Raw genomic sequence first — 22,125 nt, 5'->3', positions numbered from 1 at the left:
AAACAGTAGTTTTGTTGAGGACTGTATTCAGCTGTGGATCTGATGTGATGCTCCGGTTCATCAAGTGAGGACAGATCACCCAGTGTATCAGTGCTGATTATTGATATGTTAATGATCCTGGAATCAGTTTTATCCAAATGTGATTCCAGGAAATTACCTCAGAGAAAGACAATAATTACAAACTAGTAGAAAACATGGCCAACAAAGCATCTCATGAAAATAAATTCAGCTGTTGTGTCACTCAACTAAATAGGATCAGATAGGATCAGCCTATAGCAGGTCAACCTATTAGAAAGAATCGTTAAACAAACTACTTAACCTAACTGGTGTCTGAGTGCATGTATGTATTTGGGAGTCTGACTGGACGCTGGCAACACTATTTATAGAAACACACGCTATAAATGTGATAGCAACATAATCCTGTGATCTTGCAAGGCCACTACGTTCACCTGCGGCTTTCTCCACGAGGGAATTGGCCACCTGCTGATCGATTGAACATCGCAGTTATTGCCTGGAGTGATTTCTTCCAGAGTCAGGCAAAAGAGGAACCCGGCCTTGTGTTGTTTCTGGTACTTTAAGCTGCAACCAGAGGACCAACATGTCAACCGGGGACACGATAACAATGAAGATGACATTGAAAATTACAGCTACAACAGTATTGATGGCACTGATAATTCTGTTGACAATTCAATTAACAAGGAGGACGTCCACATTGACATTGTTGTTGGTGGTGATGCTGATGACTGCACTGCCGTTAGTTTTTGGTGTTGAGGATTACATTCAGGATGTAGAAGAGGAGGATCTCCTGCCTAGAGGATGTAGGATGAGGTCAACAGAAGATGAACAGGATGTTGAAATAACAGAAAGCAAACAGTGCAGATGATGGGATGTGTCTGGAGAAAGCAGGACTGATTCCACCGCAGTGACTTCAACATTGTTGACTGTAATTATGTGGACAAGAGGAGGAACACTTTAAACACCTGCAGGTGCTGAAGCTGAGATTTAAGAAGAAACCTCTGCCAGGTCCATCCAGGAGAAGATGAAGTTCTCTTCATGATGAAACATAATATGAGCTAAGAATCAGGACACTATTATAAGTTAGCCAGCAAGCTTCACACTGTTACAGTCAGAACTGGCCAAAATAAACTGGCTCACAATAACAGCAATATTGTTGAGGGTGAAGATACAGATGCTGCAGAAGAGACTAAGGAGGACGACAACCAGCAGGTGGAGAAGGAGGAGGAACCACTGCCAGGAAGATCTGAGAAGTTACAGTCAGTTTCTCCATTTTTTTTTTCAAGCATAGTTTAAATACACATGAAAATATTACTTTGACAGTAAATCAGGCTGTTGGTTAGATGTACAGACAAAGAAATTGAATAATTAGCCACATCTGGCTCAGCTTTATTGATAATCATGGTAGAGGATTTCTCTTTAAGAGGTTTCTTCCTTTATTGAGGAGGTTTTCCTTGTTCTCATTGAGGGTCACAGCTCTGGATGGGTGCCAGTTTCCATTTATTTTATCATATATTTTGCTCAACAGGTGTTGTTGTTAACATGTTATAGTCACCATATAAATAATGGTGACTATAACTTGACTAGATTTGCTAGTAGATGTATAGATATGTATAAGTATGTCTTTCCGAAATTTACTGTGAGCATAATTAAAAAATATCTGGTAAGCATTGAAACAGAAATAATTAAAAAATATATAAAAATTTAAATTTTGTTTAACTTACTGCTTCATTATTGTTGCTCTGAGATTCCAAAATATGTAAGCATTTAAAACTAGAGTATGCAATTTATTAAAACTTGTATGCATGAAAATAAAGTGTGAAAGCTTTCTTTAAAACAACATTATAATCTGTCAAAATCTTTAACTGTAGAGCCGTTAAGGCGATTACTGAATGTCCTAATACTGTATATTTACCCAAAGTTTAAGATGAATCTGGTAAAATATACATTTATTTGACAGCAAGAGAAAAGATTAGGATTACTAATATTGAAGGATTAAATAAGTCAGTGTTAAGATAAAACTATTATTTAATACAGATAATACATCTGTACTTTTAAATGAGAATGACAACCTTTAATAGTTCAACATTTATGGAAATATGCTCATTAAGTTTTACACTGAGATAATAACTTTAATACCACTAAATGTGAAGCTACAGCCACCTGTCAGTTAGTTTAGAAGAAACAGCCTCATGTCTCTGTGTCATGGTCGCAAAATTCTCTTTCTAGCACCTCAAAAATGTGTTAAATAACAAGTTATGTCTCATTTGTTTAGTCTGAACCACAAACAAAGCCGAGGTAATGATCAACTGCTAAATGTTTACAGTACAGATATTATCTTCTACTGTCAGCAAGAAGTCAGTGAACGTTTACTAAAGTGTTTTCTCATTTGCAGATATGTTTATTTTATGTGCTCATCATTTTAAATTACATTGAATCTGCACGAAATTAGCAGTTTTATTTATGCATGTGCATAAGAATATTAGTTTACTCCATTCATCCCTGTCTAGCTACACACTCTGGAGTAAACAAAGTGACTCCACCATCCTGCAGTGACTGAACCACCAGCACATCTGCACGGTTGAAGAGGTTATTAATGACTGAACAAATCTAGACTGCCTTGTCGCTGCGCCAGCCGTCACCCAGACAGACTGGGTCAGAGGCACAAGTGTAGAAGTAAGTAGGGTGCAGGAGGAATTTGGCCTAGTTAACTGGTGCTTACATCCCAAACATCACGTGTGGATGTTGTGAAAGATTAAACCCACTCTGGTGGCTCATTTGTGTGGAATAGTTTGCTTCTATTTGAGAGCTGAGAGAAGGAAATCCATGCTGGAAATTTGAGCATCTTAATAATATAAAATACTTTAAAACTTTTTTTTGGAGAAAATGTCTGTTCCTGCCTGAATTCTTTCAAGAAAAACTACATTTCTGATTTTACTTATAGTGCAAAGTTTACACACAGAAGCACAGCATCTGTTTCATGTTTCCTGGGATCCAGAGGTGATCTTTGCATGTTTGACACACAAACCATGAGCTTGGTGTTCACCAGAAGAACCACCTCCAAGCTGCAGCATCAACAAACATCCATCCAACCAACGTGTCCATGAGCGAAACACGGCTAATTTGTGTTGGATCCAGTGTTTTGACCTAAAGCTGGAGGGAAAATTCTCCTCCAGGGATCAATAAAGCATTGCCTCATATTAGAAGCAAATGTTAGCTTTAGATGGGCAGACTCATCAGTCTGATGTGCTCTGAGGGGCTTCCCTCCACAGGGTGGCGTGTTTTCACCACAACCAGCCCAGTGGAGGTTTTAAATCCAACCTGATGATTGACGCTGGCAGCTGGTGGATCCTGATGCCAGACAGTGATTCCTCGTGGCTGATGCACATGGTCAGTCTTCACTACCGGACGATTATCATCATCAGAGAAGTGCAGATTGAGGAGCTGAGGTTGCAGGAGGGAGACGTCCCGGAGGCTATTTGTCACTTGAATTGTCAGGGGCCATAAATGACGATGGCGAGCAGAGCCAGAAAGAGACACAGTGGTGAAATAAGAACAAATGGTCCGTGTGCGGATATGCTTGGCTCGCCTGTGGTGGAGTCTGCAGTTTCAGACTTCGTCACTATATCACCATTGTCGTCGCTAAGGGACCTTTGTGTATCGTGTTGTGATTGTGTGTGTCTGAGTGCTCCACTGATGATAAGAAACGTATGACTGCTGCTGTAATGGCAAAAAGATCTCACTCCAAGGCTGCCGGCTGCTGAATAAAAGTCTGTCTCGGTTTCAAACAGGTACGACTGTAATTTTAAGGAATAGATTGATGTTATGTAATATGAACTTATTTTTTCTTCCGAGAAAAAGAAAAGACTAATGTGTATCTGGTTAGATTTAGCAAATATTTAACATACACTGTCAAAAAAAAAGGCAAAATCCTGTAAAAGCACCAAACACATTCAGTAAAATAATGAAACATAATCATCTCATAAAAATACAATAATACAGTGCATTTTCTAGCCCTAATTTAACATGAGATTGTGTGTATCTTTTATTTTTTGGCTTATCCGATGTGTAATAAAGCATATTTACATGCAGAAACACAATGAAAGTAATTATAATATACAGCTGGATAGTTGTAATAATAAAAAATGTATTTTGACAGTACCAATGCTCATAGATATTATACACTAATAAAAACACATTCATTCAACTTTTTTGTTCTAGAACCATACAATATATCACCCATTTAAACAACAAATCTATGCAAAATTACAGAATCAGTATTTCTTTTTCAGTTACTTAACACTAATTGCACCTAATTTTACAAATATATTTACAGTATTTAACCTAAATTCAATGGTTCCATCTATTAAATAAAATAGGAAATATCTGCAAATGTATTTTGATACTGTTTTTGTGTCAAATTCGATATCTCACCATCTACCTACTCACATTTACTCGGTGCATGACTCGATGAGCTGCATTCACCTTGGAAAGAAAAGCTGTTCAAGAGATGGAAAGCAAGACAAACTTCTCTTAGTTTGGAAACCATTTATCTCCCAATTCCCATCTATGAGTGTTAATGGGAATATTACTGTCCTCTTATCATCTCTACTCTTATAATCCATGATCTGGAAACAAAAATAAAGTTGTTGCTTTTGTTTGTTTGTTTTAAAAAAAATCTTTTTATGTCAAGATTTTATTTTGCGTTTAAAAAATACACATTTCATAGCTGTTTACTGCTACAAGTTTTTAATGTTCCTTTGAACATATAAATTTACAGTCTGCTGTTGTAGTTCAAAAATAAGGAAAATAATCTATAAAATATAATAGCGCTTGATTAAATTACAGACTTTTCACAGTGTATGTTAGCCTAAAAACTGACTCGGTTCAAAGATAACAAAAAATATAATATTTGAGCATCACCGAGGCTCATAAATCAACATGTTTTGTTTAATTACTGCAAAAAAACAGACTGTAAAATAGACACTTTGTGGTTTTGTCACTGCAGTGAGGTTTCCAGTATTCAGAGACTCCAGGTGGTCAGTACTTTATTTTACACTTAAGCTTCTGTTACAACTGAACAAATAAAATGTAATAGTTTACTTTGGGCATTTTTGAGGTGCTGGGAGGCAACCAGTCTGTTTTGCCCAGTTTTCAATCTCTATGCTAATCTAACTGGTGCTGCTGGATGTGGCTGTATATTTACCTGGCAGAAATAGTTATTGGAGGGAGAAGTGGAACTGATTACCCAAAAGCCAGTATTAGATTTTCTGCTGCATTTCTTTGGTTCTAAATAACTAGTGAGAGAACTAAATGGAAACCCAGTTGAGAGTGTGATGCTTGTGTCAAAAATATTAATAAATCTAACACAGTGGGGTTGTGTCTGAGATCCCTGTCGTCCCGTAGAAATTGTTTAGTCCGACCTGCTCTGGGATTCTTTTCTAGACACAGTTAATTGAACAGAGCGACTGCTGATGCTGGAGCACCAGTGTGCAGTGTGATTGAATCGTGTCTTTGCCCCAGAAAGAAACATCAGGGCAACAAAGAAAAAATTGAAAGAAAGAGAACCAAAGCAAATGGAAAAAAACAACTTTGAGCTGATTTCTTTTTAAAAAGAAAGGCGAGCAAATCTATCACAGTTTAATAATGGTTTGATCAGGAGTTGTTAGATTGAAGGCCGGGTGTCTAGCTTGAAGCATATTAGCATTGCAAAAAAATAAATGAATCAGTATCAGGAATGAATCATTGCAAAAAATTAATTAGCATCATTGCAGCAATGTCAAAATATAATGAACCACATGGCCCTCGGTTTCAGAAAAAGCCACAGAGATTTGAGCAGCAGCAGGACTTGATGGGAGGGGAGCTCATCAAATAGCTGCGAAAAGTCATTACAAGCAGTCATTTAGCTTGACTGGTGTCACTGGATTCATTGCAATCTTAAGATTTATAAGATACCATCAAGCAGCAACCTCCGAGGCTGAAAAATGAAGCCAACACAAAGTGCCAAAAATTGCAGTTCCTCAAATGACCGCTTGAGGCAGATGCAAAAGTGAGTCAATCCTCATAGGAATCAATGTTAAAATACCCAACTTTACAGTGGAAATAAACATTTTTACTGTCCGGTACAAAAAGCAGTTTTGGTTTCTTTAGCAAATTTCCTAATTTAAGATAACTGTATGGGGAGTGGAATTTTATGCAGCTCATCCATTTAAACTGTATTAAGGCTTTAAGTTATGCATAATTAAGCATGTGGTTGCACTGAGTTACAAGTAGGTGCCATCAAAAATCAGCTCATCTGTATTTACTGTCAAAGGAAACCACACTCCAGTACTCCAATAATTACATTTTTAAATCATGAGGCAGAATCTAATTGAAATGTAAGTTATGGATCAGCTTTACAAAGTTAAATTATGTTAGAAATAAGCCTACCAGTCGGTTACAGTTTTGTTTTTGTCTTTTTCAAACAATGGAAATGGATTTAAAACATATATATCAGCTTACTTTTTTTATTTCCAGTGTGTTACTGTTGTATTATGGTCAGATTGCGTTCTTTTTTCTTTTTTCCCTACTATAAAAAACAGCAAAAAACACCCCCAAGAAAATATTTTAAAAAGATAGTAGATAAAAAAAACAGTGTCTCACAATTAAGGTCAGTATAGTATTTTATAACGGAACTGAGAGACTACATCAGTACTATATGTTCCACTCTCTGGTACTGTTCAAACTAATATCAGCATGTTGCTTAGATTGAAGGCAGTGAACCAGAAAGGCTTGGAGCGTATATTTTACATAAGTTAAATGAATCAAGCTCATAGCAACAATCTCATATAACAGCATTACCCAGTAAATCCTACTATCATGAACCACATGGCCCTCAGAGAACCAGAGAACGAAGCAGCAGCAGCACCAGGTTCCTCATTATCTACTGATCAAATTACTGAGGCAAGGTGAGCTTATATAGTGGGAAACTCATCCAATGCAAACATAGGTAGCAGTTTCTCCCCATTAATAACCAACCGATTCATGTGTAGCTACAGTTTTTGGCTCAGATATTTGTTAAAAGTCGTTTAAAAGTAGGAAGGGGTCCACAAAGGTTCATAATGCACAAGATCTAGGATTTTGTGCTCTTCTTTTCATATAACTCTCCTCAAGAAAGTAAATAGCTGTTATTTCCCTGAAGATCCAGCTGTTTTGTCATTTAGAGCCTGAACTTGCCAAGGTTTTGCTGTGTTTAAAGTGGGAGTGCAGTGATTTTTCCAAAAACAACACAGTTTACACTTTGAAAAAACACTGTTACTCAAAAACCAACATGAATGAAGAATGTGTGTATTTCCTCGCTGCTAAAAGTGCTTCAGAGGCAGCTGGGCTCAGAGGAAGAAGCCCATTATGCTGAAGCGCTGTGGACACACCAACCAGCGTCAGAGATGTCCCGCCACTGCTAATTATCCAGCCAGAGACATTTCTCCTCATGTGATTATAATGTTTTTTAAATTGCCCCCTTTGGCACGGTTGAGCTCCAGTAAGCAGCGCTGCTTCTGCACTGGGGAGGTTAGTTTAGTTCTGCTTGGCGACAGGCTGAAGGTACAGTCGGCTTGACTGAGCCTGACAAACTCGCTCCCAGGTTGCCTCTTAGGGATGAGGGATGGAGTGGAGGGAAATCTCATGGGTGCTGGGGTGAAGTGTTGGCAGCATCAGCTCTGTGAAAAAACCATGGAGATGCAGCTTTGCAACCAAATCCAACTCTCCTCTGCCTACTGGATAAGAAACTTATTTTTTTCTGCAGCAGCTCAGGCTCTGCTGGGTTTATGAAAACATCTTCAAATGATCAATTATCGTCATCACCTCCTTGGAAATATGTGATTTACTCCTCAGAGACAGATTGCACCAGAAAATTCTGCTTTTCATGACTAGCTAGAAGTAAATCTATCACTTGATTAATGGCGTAACTGTGGAGGAGATGGAAACAGAGAATATCTGGCTTTTATTTTTGTTACTTAAAAAGACACTAAAACAAAAAAAAGCCAAATATTCTCTGTTTTCATCTCCACAATGAGGCTTTCATTGCTTTTCTTCCTCATATATTAAAATACACTGTATTAGAGGTTTGAAATATTGTTCTAAGAAGACATATTATTTTCTGGTGTCTTTAAAAGGCAAATGATCAACTAATTAAAATAAATTATTGGCAAATGATAATAAAAAAATTTACATTTGTAGGTTAAAGCCAGAGAGCATTTGCCATTTTTATGTCTTTTTTGTGCTCTCAGTGCTATTTGATAGGGAGCCAGTCAAGCCTTTCTTTCTTTCTGTTTATACTTTAAAAATATATCTATTATACACGTGACAAAAACACATAATTGCAGTCCTGCTTAGGTAGTAAAAAATCTTTTTTAATCCTTCCCACACTTGCAAACCTGTCTTCCAAGCATTATGCTCCTATATAACTAATGATGTGGAAATCTGGATGACGCATAATAAAAGCAATCAAGGTGCAGCTGCATTTGTCTTTTGTTTTTTATTAAAGCACAACAAAGAATAATAAATAAGAGAAATGCAAGTGAATATTTCATTTGAAAGGCAGAACTCATACACTAGGGCTGTGTTCAGACAATACAAGTTATTGTGGCATTTGTCCTTCGAACACTGCAGCCTCGGCTTTCTCATTCGAAGAATGTCAATAATACAGACTGCAATCAAAGCCAGACTATGACAATAGTAACCCCACAGTAATGACAGTTAAATGATCAGTTCACTACAATAAAATTTTGCTACAACAACTTACCTGCATTTTTAATTAAGTTTTGAGGGAAATGTATTCTCTCACTGAATGTTAAGACCGTGCCATTTATCAGAAACATGTCTTTCACCCAGAAGAATGGCGATCTTGTAGACTTTTGTTTAAACCTGTTGCTTCCTTTTGGATCTCACTCACTGTTTGATTAAGTGTGTGTGATTGGGTTTAGGAAAATACCACACTTTCACTGACACGTCCATGGAGATATCTCCATGTAAGAAGATAGGTAAAGTTTAGGGACCAAAAATACCGGTCTGCCTTATGAAAATAGCACAGTTTGAGTCAAAATATGACCCTTTCACTACATGTTTGAAGCCGTTTGTTGGCTGCAAAAGTAGTAAAATAAATGGCAAAGATATTTTGATTTAAGACATAATCCGGTAAGAAAACAGGCTTTCCTCAAAAACATATTTGAGACTGTAGCAGAGTTACATAGGAACATGATTTTGGGGAACAGGGCTGAATCTGGAGGTCCTTCTCTACTATTAAAATGCAACCTGCCACCATTATTTAAATGCTGCAGAGTTTGACATACTCATAGGTAAGAGGCAGATATTGTGGTATTACTGTGACTGAAACTGTTCCGGCATTGTTATGCTTCATTTCTGTCGCATCGAAATCGATAAAGTTGCTGTTTAGAATTATTAGAACAGGTTACATAAAATTACTGTCACTGAGTCATTGTGATTAAGCTGTTATTTTCTTTTAAATTCACAGTTTTGATCAGGCAGATGTGAAAATACCGATTTTTGCTGTTGTCAAATCCCACTTTGGTCTTGCCATGGGAACAGAGAAGCTTATATTCTTTCACAATTCTCCCAGACATTGCTCATCAGTAGAGCCAAAGGTTTGTTTTTTTGGCCTCACAGCTGCGAAGCTGTTACTGGCTGAATTTGAGGAACTTTTTTCAGGTGAAATTTAAAAAAAAAAAAAAAAAAAAAAAAATAGCCAAAGGCCCAAGTGATTACTTTCCAGTATCACCCTTGGCCTACTCCTTACTATTGGCAGAGCATAATGGAAAACGAAGGGAAGGAAGAGATCTCTCGTCATCCGTCCCTGCTGCTCTGCCCTTCATCTAGCATCATAACCCTACTTGTCAACCTGCTTTCATGGGAAATTGCATTAATGTTGACTGCTGGCTCCCAAGGCGGTTAAAGAGATGGTTGAGTTGTTGCAGGAGAAGCTAACAAGCCTCCATCCAAGTGCCAGTTGGATCGACTGTCATCGTTATCTCCCTCCAAGGCTCCCTCTCAGAAACCCCTCGCATCCTCCTCACCCGGCACCCCCTTCCACACCCTCACCCCCACCCGCAGTGTGGGTCATGATACCCGAGCGCTATTACAGGTCCCAGTGTTGCCTAGCAACTGGCAGGAAGATTACAACTGGGGCTCTTCGTGGTGGAGAGTTAACACTGTTTATGGGGGTGTCAGCGCGTCTATAAGTGCATGTGTGTGCTTACACTTGTGTGTGCACTGGAGCAAAGGGAACTGGTGTCTGAGCGACTGAGTAATATGTGTGTGTTTGTGTGGGTGCGTCAATCCCTAATGACTCCAGTGAGTGTGTGTGGATGTAACGCTGGCGCCCTGTTTCCTCTGCAGCTTCCAGCCAGTATTCAAACTTCCTCACAGTGGCAACCCCAACAAAATGAATCACGGGGTGTCTGTCTTGTAAATCTTTGGATGTATTCAGCCTTTCTGCCTCGGGGAGAGTAGCTCAGTTTTGTTGCTGTTCAGTGAAAGTTCAACAGTTTTGAAAACTTACTGTACTGAAGCTAGAACCAACAGGCAGTTATCTCAGCTTTGGAAAAACACTGTTAACAGAAACAGCTAGAAATGGCTTTGTACAAAGGTAACAAAATCCACTTTCCATTACCTTTAGTCCTTCTGGCACTGATTAAATCCCCTGAAAACACATTCCTGTTCATCAAAATGATATATTCAGAAGTATTTATCCCATGACGACAATCCCTTAATGTCTTAAAATAACTTGGATTTAAGGCCAAAGTTATGCATTCCACACCCATGAGTACACTAGAGTCCATGTAATGTAATTTTTTCATACCCCCAAGTCTCCAAGACTCCATGCAAACAACCACATGGAGCCTAAAGTCTGTGTCCCTGTATAAACCATAAGAACAATAGTGCATGTGCTTGGCAGGTAGTGTGCACTGCAGAGTACGGAGACTCCTACACCTTTGCCTCCGCTAATATATCTCTATAAAGATGCAAATTAGTCCTAGTCTTAATCTCCATTCATGCCTGCAGCTCGAACATTGTTTGTCCTCCTACGACTCTGTTCAAACACTGTAAAAAAAAAAAAGAAAAAAAGAAGCCAAAAATCAACAAGTTTTAATATCGGAGTGATTCAACTGCACTGGGATCCAGTAGGTCTCGTTTGATCCAATGCAAATCTCATTATAGTGGGTGGTCTTGACTTTGCTGTAGGCAGGAGTGGGCGGTCAAATAATAAACTGAGGGATTTTACGCGAATCACAAGGATGGAGTCAACATTTCAACAAGGACGAAAAGTGTGGTTTTCCAATACAAAAGAAAAGCAATGCAAGCCTGATATTTGGACAGATTTCCCAGTTGTTACCAACAAAGATAGAAATTAATTGGACATTGGGGACATTAGAATTTTGCAACAAATGTGTAAAATATAAAAATACGTGAAAACAGGCACAAATCTAACCCCCGTTTTGAGGCAACATGCCCGATCCATTCTGCCTGGTCAAAGGACTCTGACTTTAAAATTCTCCTTCAAATATAAAGCCGTTCTTCCATGATACAGGTTGGAAATGTAGTAAATGTGTACATACTGCCATAGAATAACAAATTCTAATGAATGTAATTGTAATTTTGATATGTTTTTATTGAGAGATATACAGCTTTGTTTATGCTACACAGTAAAAGTATTTTCCCTTTGGAACAGGGGAAGACACAAAATCGATGGAACTCTGTTATGCGAGCATGAATGGGCAGAGTGTTTGTGGTTGCAGACAGCAATCATTAGAAATAAAGCAGGAGCCTCTTTTCACATAGCTCTGTGTGTCTACATGCCGGTCAGCTGTAACTCAATTCATTCCTATGGGAACCTTTAAGATCTCCACTGTGTTTGCAAACTGTCTGGTGTTCGGAAAGACTAATTAGCCAAGAGACTATCCACCCTCAGCAATGCAACATGTACATTTTCCATCAAACTGGATGGTAACAAATGGAAAAATTCTCACAAGGAAGGACCTTGAACAGCCATCGGCATAGTTTGTATACAGATTGACAGACAGCAAACAAAGCTGTGGGGAAAGCGCTATACACCACATCTATTCTTCTTTTGAACAGAAAGTCCCATGCTGCTAGTTGACAGGATTGGTTTCTTAGATTTATTACATATCAAACCTGATAAATCTGAATCCATGTTTTTGGGACTGTCATCAGTACACTGCAGTTGCATGGCATTGATTGCTAATTTCAGTCAATACATGTCTTTTAGCATATAAAAACAGCATATGGACATACATTGATCAAGCATAACACTAAGACCACCTGCCCAATATTGTTTTGGTCCCCTTTATGCTACTAAAACCCCTCTGAACCAGTGGGGCTGTGACTGTGGTCAGTCCACTTCAGGAATAATCACCCTGCGACGGTGCTACAGTTCAATCTGTAACCTGTTGCTATAGCCTGTCAAAAGTGCAAACTGACAACTAGCCTTTCAGAAACTTACATTTGATGTGTTTTCTGAGTTCAACATGGGAGGTAATGCTACCCTCAGACTGACACGATCCTATTGTAGTGTTAATAGAACTACATGAGCGCCCGCTGTCAAAGTCAGCATCAGTCTGGAAACTATAAATTGACCCTTAGAGGCGCTAATAGGTTTTCTGTTACTCTCGGACAGAGCCAGGCGACTTTTTTCCTCCAGTTTCCATTCTTTATGCCAAACTAAGCTAACATATTCATATTTAATAACATATACTGGAGTTCCTTAACTTCTCAAGCAAGCAAGTTTCCCAAAATGATGAATTACTCCATTGGTTTAATCACATTTCTTGTTTTATCTTTCACCTACTCAGTGAAGGAGTTTTTGTCTGACATGAATCTTAATTTGTTAGACTACACTCCTTTATGTCAGTCTGTCTCAGAGATTTGTCCTGTGAGCTTTGCTATGAAATCATAAGTGCACTACTGGATAATGAAAGGCCACTCTTGAAGTTAATGTTCCAGGCATCACTTGGCTCGGTCATCATCTGACAGACTTAATTTAGTTGTTCTGGAAATTGGTAAGGACAATTTAAATTGGAAGGCTTGACTTTACGAGGTAATGTCTTTGTCTCTCTTATCCTTTTCTCATTTGTCTTGTGTTCGTACCTGTGAATTAGATTTAAATTGCCACAGCTGGCTAATAGAGGAGAAGGTGTAAATGGAAAGCAAGGCTGATTGTGAGGTAATCTGCAAATGGAGGGGGTGCAAATTAAAAAAAGATTTTTTTTTTTAGTATTCATGCGTCTTTGTGAAGCAAAAGATCTCAAAGTACACATGGAGCACTTGTCTTTGCACAAGAATGGCACAGCGTCATGATATTTTTTTCAATAAATCCTCAATCTCAGAGGCATTTCCGGAGCATCGTAAGAGTGAAGGTGTCCCTGATATGTAGAATCAATATCTGAGCAGAGCCTGAAGAACTCTCCAACTGGCTCCTCAGTGATGCATTTTCCAGATGATTTGATTATTTGACTGGAGCAGGCCTCCCTTATTCTTATATCCTGTCTTCCAGAGATTTCAGGAGATAGGAAAAAACTATTTAAATCCACTGAAATGACGACGATAAGTCTCCGCTTTGGGAACATTCTGTCTATTTGACAGCCCATCCTTCCTCTCCATGCTCATCCTTCCTCCTGCTTTGTTTCTTTTTACTTTCTTCACGCCTTCTTTTTGTGTTCTGTATTTGTTCCTCTTTTTTAGAATTCATAACTCATGAAAGCATCACCTTCTATCATGCTCGACAGACTTGCTGATTACAGTCGCAAGCTTCTCATGTAATAAAGCAGCCCAATAATTATCAAAAAACAAACATCTCATGCCAAATCCTAATTTTGTTGACGATTATTAATCAAGTTTTACATAATTAGGCCCTTGTTTAATGTGTGTTACCGAGCAGCCTGTCTGTCGCTGCCTGAGTCCAAAATTAGCACGTGTCTGATATTTCGCTATGAAATTCATCAGAGCAGACGTGTCGCTCTCCAATTAGAGCTTCAGACAGAAATCTCTTCAAATCATCAAGTCCCTCGTTATCTCAATTGATTCACATGAACTCTGACATTTTTAATCTCAAGATAAAATCAGAAGTTGGGCAGATAACAGACAGCCACCGAGGAATGGTGCAGCTGCAAGTATAGCCTCATCACAGCAGAAAATCCATTTCAGCACAAAATATTTAATAAAACTGTATTTTTTCTCACTTAGAAAAATCATTTCTACTATACAATGATTTTATGAGGACAGTAAACTAGCACCAGGCTAAATATGTTTGTTTTCAAATGCCCTTTCAAGCCTTTATGCATATCAATGTACCTGTAATAGGATTCAGTTTTAAATGTGGCTGGTTGCTCTTCACCTAAGGCTGTATGTATGCACTTTGGAGAGAGAAAGAGAAAAAAAGAAAGCAAGTCGGTACCAGGCTCCCATTTAATGGGAACATTTCAGCACTTTACACTTTAGCTTAGGTTTAGACTTTGCTGTCAGCAGTAGTCAGCTTGTGAGGTAAGATGTGAATAATGCAGGATATTTAAAAGTCAATACATGTAAAGACATTGTGACTAATGACCAAAATATGATGTTATAACGCTGTAAAATGTTGGTAGTTCCATTATAACCACATGGACCACATGAAAACGCAGTTGGACTTTACTGCAGCCAACTTGTTAATCAGTGGATGGCCTGTGTACTGTGGCACGGAGCTATAAACACTCACTGTGATTTGTTTATGTTAAAATCTAAATTTTTGGCACTCTGCAGTAAATGTGAAGTGTTTGTGTCATTATTTCAATGATACTTCCAATAACAAGATTTAAAGTTCCTCTCTGGTCGTTGATTAAACCTCTAACAATTGTCAATTAAAGTTGCAAATTTTTTTCCTCATGAAAACAATCCCTTTCTGCCTTAATCTGGGTTTTGCGATTGTCATGGAGAAACTACAGTTTTACGATAGAAACGGTCAGTCATGGTGTTAGTGTTTGCTAGCATATACAAAACACCGTATGGACATGCTGTCATGGTAAAAACTTGAATTTCACCAGAGGGGTCTTTAAACATCCAGTCTTTCATTTCATTTATTATGCCATAGCAACAACATCAGTGAAAACATGTTCACCATTATCGCACATATTAATGAAAATATTCAATAAAACACATCTCCTGTAAGTTGACACACTGCAAATCTATGTGATGTACTTCAACCAAGTATGTTTATCAACAGGAACATCATCACACTTGTAAAAGTCACGTTGAGGCTCCTTGATGGGTCTTGAGGTTCCTTCACGTTGGGAACTACTAGACATATTTCCACTGCAGGGACACCAGTCAAGCACAAGGTAGGACACTTACAGAAATTGGCCCTTTCAGACTTCTTGTTTCCATTACGGTGTAGAATTTAACAATGTCAATGCCAACAACAAGTGACAATTACTGGACAAAACTCCAGTACTTTAAGCATGATTGATTGAATGATGATTGAACCATGTATGAAATATAGCAATGGAGGATTTGTTACGTAAGCCCATGTGGTGAATTTTACGTTAATGGTGATGTTTTAGTAGAGAAGGTCCATCAGCATCAAGCCTAGCTCAACAGTTTTTCAGGTTGCTTAGATGTGCCTAATCTGGAGTAGGTAAATTTTTCTTCCCAGAAAACTGCCCTGAGAGGCTCTACAGTGGTAGTTTATGTGGTCGGAGCATGCTCAAAGGTTGAGGGTGCCATGAAACGGCTCCCAAGTTCCTGCAGTGGAAAATGGCTTAATGCAAATCAATGTCATGTGCTTCAATTAAGAGTATTATTCAAGAGGACCATCATTACAATTGTAAAGCCCAACTTGTGACCATTTGATGGGTCTTGAGCTTCAAGTTGAAAACCACTAGGTACCTTTTCAATGCAGGAACTTAAGCCAGGCAGGTGGCGCTGCACCTTGAGCGAGTTCCAGGTCTTGAGTGCATACGTTTGCTATGTCAGCCTATATGGTGAATTTTATGTTGAATATAGTGCCATTTGAAAAGAAAAAAAAAATGCAATTTGACGAGGTTATCGAGGGGGCAGCAAAGGTGCCATTTGTTTCTCTCTGAGTTCTACCAGTCAGTTTGGAGACCTGCACAGTAGCTTTTTCAGGGTTGGTCATATGTAAATGTTTTCTTTTTTCTTGCCTGAAAATGCTCCTGAAAGAGGTTCAACTGGGGCATTTCTTGTGCATAAAGGTTTGGACTTCCCTAAAACAACCTATAAGTGAAAAATGGCCAACTGCGGGCTTCATATCAATATTTCTTGATGACACTGAAATCCAGTTTCCGAGTAGTGTTTTACACCATTAAACGCAGTATTATGTGATAGATACCAATTCAGATTTGAGTGTCTCGATAAGTAATGATTGGAACTCCACTCAAGTGGGGACAGTAAGAAGCCATTACTGTCCACAAAGGCAGGGCAGCAATCTTTAATAGCTGCCTCTCCTCAGTAGTTTCCTCAATCCAATGAGAAAATTAGCGAACTGAAACAACCAGTTTGTTGTCTGGAGCCTGCAGGCTTGTGTCTAATACACATCTCCATATTACTGATTTTTGCAAACTCACATTTTATGTAATAAGTCCTAAAATTGTGAGTGTTTTTTTCTTGCACATAAACGTCTGCTGTGTTCCAGATACAGAGTTTGAGGTACATAATTCTGTCCATGAATATACATACACACATCCCTTTACCATGAGCAAATATAAGTACACGGACGCACAAACATGTCTGTTGTGTAGATGCTGCAGGGCTCATAAGCTGCTGTACACTCATCTGCACACGTCACAGTCGGTCATGCACTCATGTCAACTTGTTCTCTGCCCTTCATGACTGTTCCAGCATCTCGTCACCGTACGGCAACCAAGGCCGCTCGCTGAATGACTCTGCTGTCGAGCTTCACCTCAGTGACCGTCTGTCTGTTTATCCCTACGCAGCGTGTTTTGCTTGAGAAAACCTCCTACAGAAAGGACTAGAAAATCAACAGCTTGAAGCAACGGTTTAGGCTTCTTCCTTTCCTTTCACTGGAGTGGACATCTAATAATGTCCCTCCTTAGTCAGAGAGGTTTCTGTCTCTTGATGTAAAGCTCCATAGGGGATGAGTTGGAAAAATAGAAAAGGTAACTGGGACAGCACCCAGGATGATTTGCAGGGAGTAAAGGCTCATCCTATATGCAGTAATATAATATGAAGCTCATTTAGATGTTCCACTCAGAGAAGAAGCACCTGCTTGGGGCTAAAATTCAGCTCTGTTTCCATTTGTTGTCTTGACTGGATTTATGAAGGAACATAAAATGTGTACAGTTTTGTCTCTAGTGTGTGCATCCTCTGGATCTTTATGGAGAATTCAGTTATTAGGTGAAAGCAACAAGCCTTAGGCTGGCAGGACATCAGTGTGGTTTCTCTCAAGTTATTTCAACCTAATATATACTGTTAAAAATAATGTTTAATTGAATGGTATTGTCTGAATCAAGACATGACACACTTTCTACATTTTCAATTTTGTAGGAAAAAGTCAGCAACTGTTCTGAAGCCTATTAATGAATTCTGCAGTTATTAATTCATTTTAAAAAATATTTTTCATAATATGTCCTCGCCCCCCTTTTCAGACACTTTTTTCCTCTTCTAAATTTTATATCTTTGCTATTCATTTATTGCATATTTGTGCCTTTATTGGGAAGAGGCTGAGAGTGAAAAGGCGTGCAGGAAATGTGTGGTGAAAGAGAGGGGTGAGACACGCAACAAAGTGCCTGGCTGGAATCAAACCATAGCCAGAGGTAGGCAGCAAACACCAAAGTCATTCAGCAACCAGGATGTTTCGATCTTTGTCATTTAGATGTCAATTCTACTCCCATCTCTGACTCTCTGTTGTGTTGCACGCCTGGAATCACAACAGCTGCTGTATTTCTTTTTCCAGGGCTGCTATCAGACTCTTCCCTTTTCATTTGGAGTATAAAGGAGCATTTAAAGTGCTAGCATTTCCATTTCACACATTTATGGGCCAGTGAATCACACAATGCATCAGGGTAGCTCATCTCACAGAGTGATAAAGCCGAAGAAGTGCCGCGAGAAGCTCGAGACCCTTTTCTTTCCCATCGGAACACGCCGTCCTCACAGCCGTGTGGCCCAGAGTCAGAGAAAAGACAACCTTGGAGCTCTCAGATTATTTATTTCAATTTCACGTCTGTGTACGCAGCTGGCATTTTATAATATTCTACAGCAGTCTTCCTCTGAATACAGTGAAATGTTATGTACGCTCTGTATAATACACCGTGTGCAGATTTGTCTTATATTAGTATGACAGGTTTTACACACATTGAGTGTTATATTTATGTGTGTACATACATTCTGCTGAAATAAATGAGACACATTCACACAAAGTGAACTATCAGCATGTGAAAGCTTCTAATGCACACAATATATGCTTATTATTTCGCCAGAGTGCTCTCTCCTGTATTTGTATAATTCACCACATGGCTTATGTGTTACATTTAAACAGTTTCTTTTACCATTTTTGAGCAAAATACTACAGTATTGATCTCATTGATCAGTGCTGCTCTGTATGATCCCTTTATACAAGCAGATAGCAGCAAGTACAAAAAGACAAATGGTTTGAATGCAAAGGGTCTTTGTCCAAACATGTAGCAGTTATACTATACTGTAAGGTATGAAATCTTCTGCTGACTGTGGCTGTCACAGACTTCACTTGAAATCTAAAACAAACACAGAGATACTGCGCTCTGTGCACTGCAGTATTCATGACCTTATGACCAGAGTAGCCTCCCACTGTTCTGCTACAATGCAAACTGTCATTTAGCATTTCTTTCATCTGACTTTGTAAAAAGGTGAACTTTGTTTCAGAGGCTACTTTCCATATTCCTTAACAAGTTGGCATCCATGAACACTTGTTAGAAAACAGTGAAACTTTTGCGATTTTAGCAAAGTTAAACAACATGAAAGGAGAATACAAGTATAAAAGTGTTAGTACTTGCATCGCAGTGGCTAGGTTTTGTTTTTTCTAAGAGCGCTTAGTTGCTGTCTCTGCTGTAGTATTCAGTCCAGTCTGTCCAGCTCTTATTACAGACTATAGATGACAGTTTATGCTACAGACATGTGAGCAAGATGCAACCCCCACGGCTCACTCGTGGACTTCTTTTCTCTTGAGCCATGAAAAGCCTGAGAATGAGTAGGGCTTATGGCAAACAGGCTGCTCATAACATAAATATTGAAATAAATAGCAATATCAAATCATCACCATCAATGTATTCATCTGAACATATAAAGCAGGCCACATGAAATACCATTATGAAAGGCTCTGCTGCAGGCCTTCTAGTGTTGTTGTAGTAAATGTCAGCGGGACATTTTAATAAGGTTTCTGGTTGGACAATACAAGGTGTGATCAAAAAGTTCTGAGATTCTGCCTATAGAATGAAAAGCTGTACCTTATTTGAATTTGGCCGCTATTCCAGCTGAACCAGTCTCGTTGTGCAGCGATGCAGCTCTGCAATGTTTGAAAGGCTCCCTGGAAGTCTTATTTACATAAACATCCCAAGCACTGTCTGTAAAGTGCACTGAAACTCCTAAACTGTGTCAAAACAGTGACTCTTCAACATGAATTTCCTTTTTGGGAAGAGGTCACAGAGATCAAAGTCTAATGAGTGAGGCAGGCAGGGATCACTTATTGTGTTTTGGAGCCATGTGACGTACCATTGCAACGCACTTCAGCGAATGTTGCCCCTCAGTCACCTCAGAATGTTGGAATATAGAATATAGAATATTAAAAAAAACTTCATCTGAGTTCATTTACAGCCAGAAGCTAAAGAGATAAGCGGTCGCTGCTACTCTGCTAAGCTAAACTTGTTAGCTTTTAGCAGGAGTGGCTAATCCAATGCTACTTTTTTCTGTTCTACTTACATTTACCTGCTGGCTTACCTATGTAGTAACAAACTCAATTACCAAAACAGAAAAAAGTCTGTAAATTAGCCTCAGCTAATGCTATCTCACTAGGTAGCCTTGTTAGCTAGAATTGCTGTTTTTACTTGTATTTATTAGTTCTTCTTCTCCAAATATGACATATTCTGCAGTATATTAATATTTTATTGTAACATATCCACTATTCTTTCTTTTCTTAGTTAAAAAAGACTAAAACCCCAAAAGATTTTGCTTGTTGGACAGTAAACTTAGCGGAGCACATATTGATTGAACAGGTAAGCAGCCCTATAGACAACGTAAAATATAAGAAACCATTTTGCTGTTATTGTTACAAAGTAAAAAAATAGTGTTGCTGTCCTGATTTTGTTCACACAGTTTGAATTGTGTGGTTTTCCATGTTCAAATGATGTTGCTGGATTTTTTTACTTGACCTCCAACAATGCGAGTTAACACAGTTTTGACCATCAGTTCAGTCACAGCGTGTGGACATACCTGCATGCAAAATGTGGTTATTACCAGTCATGAGACTCCTGTATGTTCTGTTTGCTTCATGCAGCTTTTTGTAGCTCCACCAAACAGGAGGTGTTGAAATTGCATCACTGTTTTGCTGCTTCCAGTTGCTCTGCATGATTTAAGCAATTTCCTGGGCATGCTGATTTTTTGATCTTCAAACACTTTGGAAATTGTTTTTTTTTTTTTTTAATATAAATAAAGAGAAGTTAAAAAAAATCATAAATCAACATAAAGAAAATGAAAAATTATGCAATCTGCAGGCAACTGGCTGTAAAACGCAAGATACATATCTAACATTGCAGCCTGTGGAGCTCATATGATTTGTTTTTGCAAACCATATTTATTATCTATACTGAGTGTATGAATTGTCAGTGTACAGTATACTCCTAGTTTGTAACTGTCAGATTGACGATTCCTGTCAGTGTTTGTCGTCTGTCTGTAACGAGGCCAACTGGTCCACTGATGTCATTTGTTCTTGTCAGTGCCATTGTGGGCTCTGTTATGGTCAGTTGTTTTCACTGATGCACTCGCACCCGGCCCTGACATAATTGGTGTGGAGAGAGCACAAAACGACTGTGCATTTATAATGAGGATATCTTCTGTTTTCATAAACAGGAGGCAGGAGAGTGGAGAGCGGATGAAGAAGAGGAGGGAGGAGAAATAAAGCCCAAAAAGGTGACGCAAGGACTGAAGGGTCTTTTGACAACATTGGCAGAGTGGTGGCTCTGAATTGCAGCGTGTGTGTATGTGTGTGTGATTGTGTAAATGGTGTGTGGCATGAGCTGTTTGCATGAAGGAGTGGGAGTCATCCTTCTCTGGAGGCTCATGTGTGTTTTTTTTTTTCCCGTGTTAATGCATTCATGCATGACTGTGCCATGGCATCAATTTTATGCTACTAGAACGTGTGTGTGTGTGTGTGTGTGTGTGTGTGTGTGTGTGTGTGTGTGTGTGTGTGTGTGTGTGTGTGTGTGTGTGTGTGTGTGTGTGTGTGTGTGTGTGTGTGTGTAACAGAAAGGAAATTTGAGAGGAGGGATGCGATAAGAAAGGAGGGAGACACGAGGAACACCACTGAACAAAGACATCAAGCAGTTTTTGAAGATGAGACAAAAAAGCAGCAGTAAGTCTATTGAGCAGCCTGCGTTGTGTGACAGCTTCTTGGCTCACTTTGTGATGGATGGGAGTTTCAGAGTGTGGATGGGAAAATGAAGGAAAGACAGAAAAAAAAGAGAGGGGCAAGTCAGATGGAGACACAGAGAATACCAATTTCGGTCCTTGAAGAGGCACGAGGGGGAAATAGCATGTTTCCCCTCGTCAATCAACTCAAGAACTATTAGCTTAATTATATGGAGACCGAAGAGATAACGTGTCTGAGAGAGAGAGCGAGATCTGAATGCAGTGTGTTGGTTTGGAACTAGCATAGACAGAAAGATGGAGAGGTTTAATTAGACGTGATTCCCCCCAGTAACACTGTTTCTCTGTGTACTTATAGTGACCATTATTCATATAGCACATTTAAAACACCAGATGCTGATCCAAAGTGCTTTCCTACAGAGGAATAGCTAAATCTTAAGACCTTTCAATTACCTGACTATCACTGACCTTATG

General features: G+C 38.9%; 1 protein-coding gene across 1 annotated transcript in view; it reads left to right on the top strand.

The window, feature by feature from the left end:
* The first annotated feature begins 21,531 nt into the window (after window positions 1-21,531).
* Window positions 21,532-22,125, top strand: part of LOC111574354 (double C2-like domain-containing protein alpha) — a 33,802-nt gene continuing 33,208 nt past the window's right edge. The window contains exon 1 of the mRNA XM_055004892.1: window positions 21,532-21,637. The gene's annotated coding sequence lies outside the window, so the exon portion shown is untranslated. The remainder of the gene's footprint in view (window positions 21,638-22,125) is intronic.

This window comes from Amphiprion ocellaris, chromosome 18 (assembly GCF_022539595.1).
Source record: "Amphiprion ocellaris isolate individual 3 ecotype Okinawa chromosome 18, ASM2253959v1, whole genome shotgun sequence".
Classification (NCBI taxonomy): Eukaryota; Metazoa; Chordata; class Actinopteri; family Pomacentridae; genus Amphiprion; species Amphiprion ocellaris.
The sequence above is the reverse complement of the archived record's forward strand: the minus strand, read 5'-3'. Positions and strand labels throughout refer to the sequence as shown.